The sequence below is a fragment of the Myotis yumanensis genome, unplaced genomic scaffold (assembly GCF_028538775.1).
Source record: "Myotis yumanensis isolate MYYU_CA2020_CCGP unplaced genomic scaffold, mMyoYum1.0.hap1 SCAF_16, whole genome shotgun sequence".
Classification (NCBI taxonomy): Eukaryota; Metazoa; Chordata; class Mammalia; order Chiroptera; family Vespertilionidae; genus Myotis; species Myotis yumanensis.
Window position 1 is genome coordinate 22736397 of NW_027223767.1, and position 12441 is coordinate 22748837.

General features: G+C 45.1%; 1 long non-coding RNA gene across 1 annotated transcript in view; it reads right to left on the bottom strand.

Moving 5' to 3' along the window:
• The window catches only part of LOC138993811 (uncharacterized), a 37224-nt gene that overhangs the window by 15458 nt on the left and 9325 nt on the right, over nucleotides 1-12441 (bottom strand). The window lies entirely within an intron of this gene.

Sequence of the window (12441 nt, forward strand, 5' to 3'; positions counted from 1 at the left end):
TTAAGGTGGTAAATATGTTATGTGCATGTTACCATCATTTTTAAAAATTTTAAGTTAACAACTGAAAATAAAAGGAAACATCCGACAGCTGTGAATATGACAAGTGGCCACCGCTAATCTCAGTAAATGTTTGGCAAATAAGTAAGTACAGGTATTAGGTGGGGATGCTGGGCTCCCAGACACCACACAGTAGTTGGAACCCATCGCTGTTCGACATCTCTCAGTTTACTGCGCATTTTGAGTGCACTTTGTACTTCCTGCTAGCACAGATCATGCCACATAGGGTGACTGTTGTTTATAAAACTACAGCTAATTTGTAAAAGCATTTCCAATGTGTCTGGTGCTCACACACGCTCTCTCAATCACTCCCTGCACTAATCTGTGGGGCAGGGGACGGGTGACTGTACTGCTCAGAAGTAACCATTTATATACTGGAGGGGGGTTGGCAGTATGAGAATAAGTCAACAGAAATAAAAAGCGAAGTCGGTGAACTCAGAATAACGTAAAGATCTAGAAGAACTCGCAGAGAACCAGAGAAAATAAGAAGAGAGGAACTTCGACATGTTTATGTTTTTGTGACCACAAACGTGAGAGGCCCAGAAGAGTCTGGAACACAGGGGAAGTGTAACCAGTGGAGTCAGGACTCAGCAAAGGCTAAACTGGGTATACCGACATCCGGTAACCCTGGCAACAGGCCCCCCACCTTATGCTATGACGTTATAATGAGAAAAAGCCACATGCAAATGAAGCCCAGGGTCACTCCAGACAGGCGCAGAGCATCCTTAGGGAACGTTCGGGGGAGGAGTTTGAGAGGAGGTTGTGCCACCGCATACATGGAGGTTGTGGGAGATTATCACCTGAGAGGAATACCTTGGACCTGCACACTAAAAGGAACCTGTGGGTTCAGCCCATACCTGCTGGCTGTCCCACTGAGGTTGGTCAAAGTCAGCTGTGTGCTCACTTACCCAGGTGGCCTCAGGTGCTCTTCCCCCGGCACCTCTGCCTGGAGGGAGCCCAGACTGGAAAAGGGGAGAAGTTCGCTCCCCCAGTTTGGATTGGACAGCTCTAGGAACCTGTTGCCTACACTGCTATCTTGACCCCTACCACCCAGCCAGAGCCTGCCCAGAAGAGATTTGGGAGTAGAAAATTCCTAGGATTCCCTTAGGAATGGGAGGTTAGACTGGTTAATTACCATGCTCAAGATTCCCCAGCTAGCAAGAGATGAAGCAGGGCCTGGCATGGCTCAGTGGTTGAGCATCGATGAACCAGGAGGTCACAGTTCGATTCCGGGTCAGGGCACATGCCCGGTTGAGGGCTCGATCCCCAGGGTGGGGCGAGCAGGAGACAGCCAATGATCCTCTCTCCTCACTGATGTTTCTGTCTCTCCCTCTTCCTTCCTCTCTGAAACCAATACAAATATTTTATTTTTTAAAAAGAAGTGAAGTGGGGATTTGAACTTAGTCTAATTCCAAAGCCCATCCCCTTAACCACCAGGAACGGTGGCAGGTGCCTGTTCAGGCGGTAATTAGCTGTGTGACCCTAACAGGTTCCTTTAGCTGAGTCTGTTTTCCCATCAGTAAAAAAGTAACAGAAAGATTTACCCGGCGGGGTGTTGAGAGGATTGGAAACCATGTATGTCCAGCCTTAGCTCTTTGTCAGGCTCCCAACAAAGGAGAATCAAGGAGCAAAAGCACCATTCTCGTTTTCAGGTGTAAGACTCTCAGCCTCATAGGGTTGAAGAACATGACCAGGGCCACATATCCATTTGCTATCAAAGACAGATCTTGATCCTGGGTTTTTACCCCAAGTTCCACACCCATCTGGCTCATTTGAGGGTTCAGGTGGGAATGTGGGGAGAGCTACATCTAAGGGCCCTCGGTAAGAAACTCAATGTTGTTTCATTGAGGCCAAGACTGTGTGCATCTACTCTGTGTAAAGACCTATGGCCGGCCCAGCCAGTGTGGCTCAGTGGTTGACCGTTGACCTGTCACGGTTCAATTCCCGGTCAGGGCAGATACCCAGGTTCTGGACTCGATTCCCAGTATGGAGCATGCAGGAGGCAGCCAATCAATGATTCTCTCTCATCATTGATATTTCTATCTCTCCCTTCCTCTCCCTTCCACTCTGAAATCAATAAAAATATATATTTTTTTAAAAGAGAGAGCTATGGTGGGCACTGCAGAACGGGACAAGGCGAGGGTGACCCAGCTCTGTCCTCAAGGGCAGTGGTGCGTGTGGCCAGTGAAGTGGGCCTGGTGCAAAGGTTATAGAAGAGTGCTTTTCCTTTCTCCTTCCAGGGGGGAAATGGCTGTAACTATGCCAGTGATTCTTAGCCTTGGCTGCATATTGTTATCACCTGGGAAGCTTTAAACATGCTGCTGCCTGATCCCAGAGGTTCCAATGAACTGGTTAGGCGTGCAGCCTGGGCATTGGTGAATGGGCAACCAGGTTGAGAACCCCAAGCTAGGCAAAGATGAAGTTCCAGGACCAACTGGGACATGGGGGAGGAGGGAGCATGAGGGGGTGGCCCAGGGCTGTGACCTCTAGGGCCCCAGACACAAGACCCAGGCACTCAAGACAGGAGCAGGATGGGGCCTCTGCCTCCCAGTGGGCAGCTGCGAAATCACAGGCGAGACCTCAGACCTGCGGTCAGGATGCAGCCAGAGACTCCGCCTTCATTACAGAAGCTGTCACTAGGCCACATGGAAAGGAAAGGTGTGGCTACAGGTACGGACTGGCCTTCCTGGCCGGGGGAGGCGAGAAGCATGGCCACCTGGAAACAGTATGTTGCATCTCCAAACACAAAGTCAGATAAATAAAATGCATGACTATTTTATTAGCGACTCTTAATAGCTCCCGCAGTGGTGTGAGTTACAGCAGACACCACTAGTTTTATAAATTTACTTTATGTGTTTGGTACTTAATTCCACCAACTTGCATTACAAGACGCTCAGCTGTAACACATTTTTACTATGTTATGTTCTTGCACATTAATCAGACTTTATTGATTAGTCACAGCTGGGGTTTTCAGAAAGCAGTTGTCCTGGTTCCCACAATTCCCCTCGTTTTTTAGTGTTATCTGGCCACCTTTGTTCTGCAGGGTTTGGTTTCCAGGTTACATTCTCTTTCATTTTCAGTCTTTCATTAGTGTTTTTTCTATGGTTTCTCGGAGTTCTTACATATTATTCTACTGCTACCAATTCAAGGTTTGTGTGCCCAATGCTTCAAAAAAATGCCAATATCCAAATGTCAGAGTTTGGCCCTAGCCGGTTTGGCTCAGTGGATAGAGTGCTGGCCTGCAGACTGGAGGGTCCCAGGTTCTATTCCGGTCAAGGGCACATGCCTGGGTTGCAGGCTCGATCCCCAGTAGGGGGCGTGCAGGAGGCAGCCGATCAATGATTCTCTCTCATCATTAATGTTTCTATCTCTCCCTTTCCCTTCCTCTCTGAAATCAATTTTTTTTAAAAAAAAATGTTTTTAATGTCAGAGTTTGGAGTATGGAAAGGTCTATTGATGGAGAAGGCACCAGCTTGTAAAAATGGGAGCAGAGGGGGTGCATAAAGCTTCGACAAATGCATCTTAAGAGAGCCCAGAATTCAGGCGTCTTTTATGTCAAGGGAGGGAGGAGGCAGGCCAAGAGGTACGTGACACCTAGGCGCCAAGCAGGATACAAGGAAGTGCAGGGAAATTTCTAAATCTCTTTGTTCCCGTTTGTTGACCGCTGCTGATTTGAGTCTGGTCTTGATGCTCCTGCAAATTTTTACCAAAAACTCAAGCCTCGAGCAGAATTCCTCTAATAATTATATCTATAGCAGGAGCTATTTGCCTGGAGCCACGGGAGAGATGCAGGCTAGAATTAAGATAGAGTCCAGCCAGTGTTGCTCAATGCCTGGTTGAGCGTCGACCTATGAACCAGGCGGTCATGGTTCCATTCCCAGTCAGGGCACATGCCCAGGATGCGGACTTGATCCCCAGTACAGAGTGTGCAGGAGGCAGTCGATCAATGATTCTCTCTCATCATTGATGTTTCTCTCTCTTCCTCTCCCTTTCTCTCTAAAATCAATAAAAACGTATTTAAAAATAAAAAAGAGACAGAGAACGAGAATTTCACTCTTACACTACTATGCTATACTCTTAAAATACTAAAGCATAAGGTTATTTGAGTCAGGAACGTGGAAAACACAATTTTTATAAGTGCTTTTATGTTCTGTACTAAGTCCAAAATTGGTGGCATGTTGAACATTACCTGATGTAGAAATTCTAACGTTGGCTTTTCAAACACTAAACAAAAACTCAGAAACGTGCCAACGTTAGAATTATGGATCCAATCCTGTGAAGAGAGGAAGGAGGAAAATAGAGCAGGAAATGTCTCAGGCCACAGTGCAAATTATGCCCCAAGTCTTGGACAACCCGGTGGGGAGTGGAGCAATGTTGGCCATTCAAGAAGTCCCCCATGGGGCAGACGTGGTGGGTGTTGGTGCCTCCACCAGGTTCAGTCACTGGCGTGGGAGCTGCCTGGGAAAAGCATGAAGCTGGCTCAAATGGGGCAGCTGGAGGCTGTGGGCTAAAACATCCTCTCAGCTGAAAGCACTTCACAAGTTCTGTCTTGCTCGCTGCAGCTGCCACGCCCCTGACATCTCCTGACAATGTGAACCTTCATAAACAAAAAGACACGGCTTCACTCAGGTGACTAAATGCTTCTCTTCTGGGCCTGGAGTGATCAAATGAATGCCCTGCCCAGTTGAACTGTGAAGGAAATGCAATTAAACACGTTATACAGGGATACAACTGATTGACAGTCAGGGGTAGAACCATGGGTAACTGTTTTTCTTTCTGCTTTTCTCTATATTCCAAATTTTAGACAAATGCTCATTATTTTCCTTTTGATTGGAAAAATGTATAATGAATATTCTAAAACCTATCTCCGCAATCATACCTTTTTGATCCAAAATGTTATTCCGCCCTAGCTGGTTTGGCTCAGTGGATAGAGTGTCGGCTTGAGGACTCAAGGGTCCCAGGTTCGGATTCTGGCCAAGGGCACATGTCCAGGTTGCAGGCTCGATCCCCAGTAGGGGGTGTGCAGGAGGCAGCCGATCAGTGACTCTCTCTCATCATTGATGTTTCCATCTCTCTCTCCCTCTCTCTTCCTCTCTTAAATCAATAAAAATATTTTTTTTAAAAATGGTATTCCCCAATTTGGTAGCTCAACAATTGCTTCAAAGTAGGAGAACATTGTAGGAGACCAAGCGTGGCTTGAGCTAAAACAGATCTGAGCTTGAACCCAGGCCCTCACATGACTACCTGTATATGGGCAGGCTCTTACCTTCTCTCAGCCTCAATTCCCTCACCTGGAAAGGAAGTCACCTGTCCTTACTTCCCAGCATTGCTTTATTAGCACCAGATCAACACCTAGTAAGAAACCAATCCGTTTTAGTGCCCCTCAAAAATTGCTGGAAGTTTCTAAAAATCAAGTCCACATTCAACGGACAAAGAGCAGCCTTAGCTGAGGAATTTCAAAATAAGGTCATAGGAAAGTCCCAAAAACAAATTCTAAAAATCTCCTTGGCAGCAATTCCACTTCTAGGTACACACCCCAGAAAGCCCGAGAGCTTTTAAGGAGACATCTGTACACCCATGTTCATAGCAGCATTATCACAACAGCCAAAAGGTAGAAACAACCCAAATATCCAAGCATGGATGAATGGATAAACTAAATGTGGTGTATGCATACTGTGGAATATTAGTCAGTCTTAAAAAGGAAGGAAATGGGAAACTCTGACATATGCTACAACATGGAAGAATCTTGAAGACATTACGCTAAGTGAATAAAGCAGACACAAAATACTGTGTGCTTCCACGTATGTGAGGTACCTAGAACAGTCAAATTCACAGAGACAGGAAGTAGAATAGGGTTACCAGGAGCTGAGGGGAGGGGGAATGGGGAGTTATTGTTTAATGGGGACAGAGTGTCAGTTTGGGGAGATGAAAAAGTTCTGGAGGTGGATGATGGTGACGGTTACACAACAATGTGAATGCACTGGATGCCACTGAACTGCATACTAAAAAAAGATAAATGTTACATTATGTATATTTTACCACAGTAAAAAAGTAAATATTTTTAAAAACCTCCTTGGCAATATGATATTACCACTTTGTATAAAGCAAAGCTAAGCAACCGGCAGGTGTTCTGCACAGAGCAAAGCAACATCGAGCTTGTGCAACTCACTGCATTTTTTATAACTTTTCATTATAAAAATAATCACATTATAGAAAATTTTGAAAGTAAAGAAAAACTCATAACCCCATCTCTTTAATATGGTTTTTAATATGATTTTTTATTGATTTCAGAGAGAGGAAGGGAGAGGGAGAGAGGGATAGAAACATCAATGGTGAGAGAGAATCATTAAACAGCTGCCTCTTGCACACCCCCTACTGGGGATCGAGCCTGCAACCCGGACACGTGCCCTGACTGGGAATCAAACCATGACCTCCTGGTTCATGGGTCGACGCTCAACCACTGAGCCACACCAGCCAGGCTGCATGACTTTTTAAAAACCTAGTTATAACCATAGTGTTTGGACACTATGGGCTCTGAAGACAATTCCAAAAATGGTTTCCAGAAACCTCGTTGGCAATTCACAGAGCAAGATGCACACTATGATTTCTCTTGGGCACTCAGCCGTGCTTCCCACAGGATGGGAAGCAGCCATACCTCTGGCACATGTGAAGGTAGAGCTGTGGGCCAGGGAGGGTGAAGACAGGAAGAATGAAGGCTAATGGCTAGTTTCCCTTATAGTAGCACCAGGTCTTAGGCACATGCACACAAGCGCACACGCACACATATATCCCTACCTCCCCATTTTTCATGTTTTTATTATATTCATTTAAACATGGCTGGCCCATTACAGAGCATTCAGACAGAAACAATCATGATTAAATTCAGTCATGTTTACTATTTTGTCAATTTCAGCAATAGGAATTACATAGCTATACACATTATTTGTACACATACTTCCACATATTTTTAACGTTGTCATTTCAATGGCACGTTTGTCAAGGTAGGAGGATGGAACACATTTAACACTTTGATAGCTTGATTCATAACTTTTAAATATTTGGCTACATGGTACATGGGTCTCCTTTTGTGTTTTTGTCCTGAGTTTGTCTGGAGTAGGGGCAGGCCTGATGAGAGGCACTGTGGTGGCCCTGGCTGTGGGCAGGGAACCCATTTCTGGCTCCAGGAAACTCCTGCAGGCAGAGGGCACCAGGCAGGTGAGTCAGGATGTCCTATTTGAAAATGTCAATCCAGCCCTATAAAGTTAGTTCCTGGGAAGAAGGTGCTGGGCCTTAAAGGCAAACCTACTCAAGCTGCCGAGGGAAACTTAGGCATCAGAGGCCTCTCACTCATGGCTGTCTATGTCGAGTCAGGGCTGGACGATGGGTAGGTTCGACAGGAGGTTCTAGAGAGGAGGCTGGGGATCACGGAGGAGAAGGGAAAGCCACTGCTACTGGCTGGCTGTGCATGAGCCAAGTCTGAGATTCACTCAACAAACCTTTCCAGAGTGCTAACCATATCATCACCATCACCATCACCATCACCATCACCATCACCATCTCATCAAAACCAGCGAGCACTGACATCCCAGGTCCTGGGGAGGTGACTTTTACACAGAACCACACAATACATGTTATACACAATCGCCATATGAATTAGGTACTATTATTCCCCCAATTTTGCAGATGAGGAAACTGAGGCTTGATGTTGGGCAACGTGTCCAGGTCAGATAGTGTGTACGTGTCAGAGCCAGGGTTTGAATCGGGATAAACATGGGCTTATCTGGGTCTACACATTGGACTGTGTGCCAGTGTCGAAGTTATAGAAGTGAGTCAGCCACAGTCCTTACCTGCAGGGATATCATGGTCCAGCGGGAAAGTCAAATATGCACGTAGATGTGTTTGGATAAAACTAGATAATCAGGAAGGACATTAGATAAAGCAAAGTTAATGGGCTGGGGTGGCAGGTATGTCACTGGAAGACAGTGAGAGGCCTACCAGATTCTAGAAAAGGTTCCTATAGAAAGACAGTAGGCGAGTGTTTACCAAGTTAGGACGGGAAGACTTCTAATTGGAAGTCCTCTTGGATTGTGGAAGACTTCTAACACTTACCGTAAGAGTTTGGACTTGATCATTCAGTTCATAATAAGGTAGAGAAGTTATATGAAAAGCACAGCCTTAACATGTACTGTCTCCTCTGGTTGGGTGTTGGGTAGATGAAATGGCAGGGCGACCTATGGACCAGTGAGGAGGGCCCTGGCATGTGATGACCTGGCCTTAAGGCAGGGTGTTAACAGTCAGGTAAGGAGAAAGGAATGGTTACGATGAGCGTAGCAAAGGAAAAGTGGACAGGGCTTGCAGCTGGTAGGCCATCCAAGAGAAACTAGTTAAGATAAAGACCAAGAAGAATGCTAGGGTACCTACAACCAGGAATGCAATCAGCGTTTTAAAATTATAATTACGAACACTACACAGCAGTATTGAGAAATGCTTATGATATAATGATTAGTGAAAAAAACAGAATTGCTTCAAATCACAATGACTACAAATATCTTTTTAAAGCACAGGAAAAAATAAACCCAAACAAATTAAGTGACTCATCCCACCCCCAAAGACTTATTTCTTCTTGGTTAGTGTTATGGGCTGAATTGTGCCCCACTCCCTCAAATTAATATGTTGAAGCCCTAACTCCCCGTATAACTGTATTTGGAGACAGGACCTTTAAGGAAATAAAGTTACATTAAATCATAAAGGTAGGGCCCTAATCCAATAGGACTGGTTGTCCTTATAAAAGGAGGAAGAGTGTGTGCTCTGTCCGCCCTCCCACAAAGAAAAGGCCGTGTGAGCACGCAGTAAGGAGGCCCTATGTCCAGGCTAAAGAGCAGGCCTCGCCAGGAACCAATGCTGCTGGCACCTTGATCTTGGACGTCCCGCTTCCAGAACTGCGAGGAAATGCATTTCTAAACCACGCAGCCTGTGCTATTTTGTTATGCAGCCCAACAGACTAACACAGTTAACCAATCAGTCACCAAGTCCTGTGGATTCTTCCTTCACAATTCTTGCTGCCACTGCCCCTTCCTTCCCATTCCCACTGCCAACATGGCTCAAGGCCACCTTGTTCCCAGAAGAATGTAAAACACCCCCTCCTCTCTGGCTAGCTTCTCATACTCCCAGCCACCAATTCTTACCTTGCTCCATCCTATCATCTCAAACATCTGAGGTGTCTGAATCTGACAACTGACATTTTCCTCCAGAACCAGACCTCAGCTCCCTCTTTCTAGAACTCTCTGGGCTCACCCCTCAGATGCAAGCTCTCTGACCTCCCCAGGTGAACTATAGTTTTTCTGTTGTAATTGCAAAAATTAGCCCAGTTCAGACAAGTGGGCATGAGGACGGGTTCTTTTTCCCTCTGGCCTCATCTCTGTGTGTCTCCTCAGGGCCATATTCCCAGGCTTCTGTTGCAGGGAGGGAAAGAGAACTACCAGCAGCCTTAAGCCCAAGTCATCCCAGTTTACCAGACTTTCTGGAAAAACAAAGTCTCTTTCTCCCGGCGTCCATATATCAAATTGCAGGAAGGACTGCAACTGGTCCTTCTTGGGCCACAGGGCGGCTCATGAGTCCATCACTCTGGCCAAGAGAAAAGGGGATTCTATTGGGCCAGGGCTAGGTCACGATTCAATACTTTGCAAGAGCAAACGAAGCCCCTATTTTACCAGAAGAGGAGAGAGATGTTGAGCAGATAAAAACAGAAGTCTCCTCTCCCAGGTGACACCTTCCCCAGGGTCACCTCACTGACTTGCCACATCCCAGCAAGAGTGCATCGGACGGCACCTCCCCAGACAGAGCCAGACGCGCTGAGCTGGCCACACCTCGGGGCCGTGGGTAATCCATTCCGATTAGTGATCCAGCAGGGAAGCATCCATGTCAGCACTTCTGGGGACAGCAAGGCTTTTCTTCTACAATGACTCGTACCAACCTGGCCGTGGGGTTTTACCAGGAAAGGAAAACTGACATCTCTGATGCAGAACTCTAAGTCCTCCCAGAACAGATCTGAGCCTCGGTGTGACAGGAAGGATTTGGTTTGCCATCCAAACAGGGACAGTCCCCTGGCTTTAAGGGTTCAGCTTACACTGGGTCAGAGCACAAAATAACTGCAGGAGCGGAGCCTGGGAGAGCCTTTACATGCGCAAACCAGTGCCGGCACTGGGACAGTGAGCTGGGCACACGGGCGCGTCGCAGTGGGGTTGTAAACCAGTATGAGCTTTTCCAAGAGCATTTGGCAATCATGTCGTTAAAATGCCAGTACCCTTTGACCCACAGATTTCATTTCCAAGAATCTACTCCAAGAAAACAAAACAAAATGCTGCAGATGCTTTATGCAAAAAATAAAGATGTTCACTGTGGTATCCTATGTAATAAAAGGCCAATGACCATAAGCGTAATGACCGGAATGACTGCTCGACCAGTCACTATGAGGTGGGGGGCTGGTGAGGGGAAGCTGATGGCTGGCAGCAGCAGCAGGGTGGGGCAGGACCGGGACTGGCGAGCGAGCAGAAGATAGGCCTGATCGCAGGCTAGGCCTAGGGACACTACCTATGCACAATTTTGTGCGCTGGGCCTCTAGTCTATAATAATAAAAGCGTAATATGCTAATTAGACAGGACATCCTTCTGGACAACCTTCAGGACGAAGCCGGGGCTATGAGGGAAGCCCGGGTCCCAGGTGCCAGAGGGAAGCTGGTGCTGGCAGCCAGCGGGAGGCAGGCCTACTCTTGCATGAATTTTGTGCACTGGGCCTCTAGTTATTTATAACAGTGAAAGTTTACATACAACACAGAAATGGTTAGCTTACATTATGGTAAATCCTCTCCATGGGATAGTTTTCAGCAATTAAAAATAATGTCTAGTGAGTTCGCAGAAAACAAAGCATAAGTGGCTCTGCCCCGCCGGTGTGGCTCAGTGGTTGAGTTGGTCAACCTATGAACCAGGAGGTCACAGTTCAATTCTCAGTCAGGCACATGCCTGGGTTGTGGGCTTGATCCGCAGTAGAGGGCGTGCAGGAGGCAGCCGATAATGTTTCTCTCATAGATGTTTCTTTCTATTCCTCTCCCTTCCACTCTCTTTAAAATCAATAAAAAACATTTAATATAAGTATATATATATATATATATATATATATATATATACATATATATATATGCAGCTTTGAAAGGTTAAGCTTTCTTATAAGAAAAATGTATATTAAAACAAAATTGGAATACTATTTTTACCTTTCAGTTTGTCACAGGTCAAAGACATTGTTAACACTCTGTATTGAAAATGGTATAGGGAAACAGGTACTTTTATATGTTATTGAGTTTAAATCCGTACAACTCCTATGGAAGGCAATCTGATGGAATCTATCAGAATTTAAAGTGTACTATTTTATTTTTTTAATATGTTTTTATTGATTTTAGAGAGAGAGGGAGAGAGCATGCCTCCTACGGGGATTGACACAGCATGTGCCCTGACCCAGAACTGAACCAACAACTTCTCAGTACATGGGCTGACACCCAACTAACTGAGCCATACCAGCCAGGGCTCAAGTGTACATTTTCAAATGCATCTGTTGACCGAGCACAATTTCACTGCTAGGGATTTATCCTCCAGATATTACTAACACGTGTGCACGAAGGGCAAGCCTGTTGGCTGACACACTGTCTACAGGAACAAAAGAAAGGAATAGTCTTCCCTAGGAGTCTGGAAAACACATTACGGTACATGCACGCAGTATATACTATTAGCTGTTAAAAAGAAGAAAGACCATGTCAAAAGCATATGTGCTTTTGTGGGATGATTTCCAAGACATAGTAAGTGAAAAGGACAAGAGAGCAAGGTGCAAAACAATAAGTCTGCTATTCTAGTATTGGTGTAGAAAAGCTTATTTATGTTTAATATGCACAGAAGTCCTCTGAATACATAAAATATTGACAGTGGCTCCTCTGGGGAGGAGACTGAGGTCAAGGGTTGGAACACCACCCTTCATTGTATATGCTGCACTATTTGAATTTTTTAAAATCATGAGTATGTGTTTTCTTTTAAAAAAAATAGCCAATAAAAATAAAATGCATTGCCTATAAAAGCATATATTTACAGTTATATGAATAAATACCCATATTATACTCTTAAGAGAAAAATATAACTTTAACATTGCTCAGACAGTACTATATTCACAATTACATAAAATGAAAAAAAAAAAAGGAAACATCTACCAAAATATTAACCTTGGGACTAAGAGTGGTTTATCTTTCAATTTTTTCTGTCGTTTCTAAAATGTCTTTAATAATCACATTTTATCCTTGTGACAGAAAAAATAAGCTTTTATGTTAAAATAAAAATTTTAAATTAT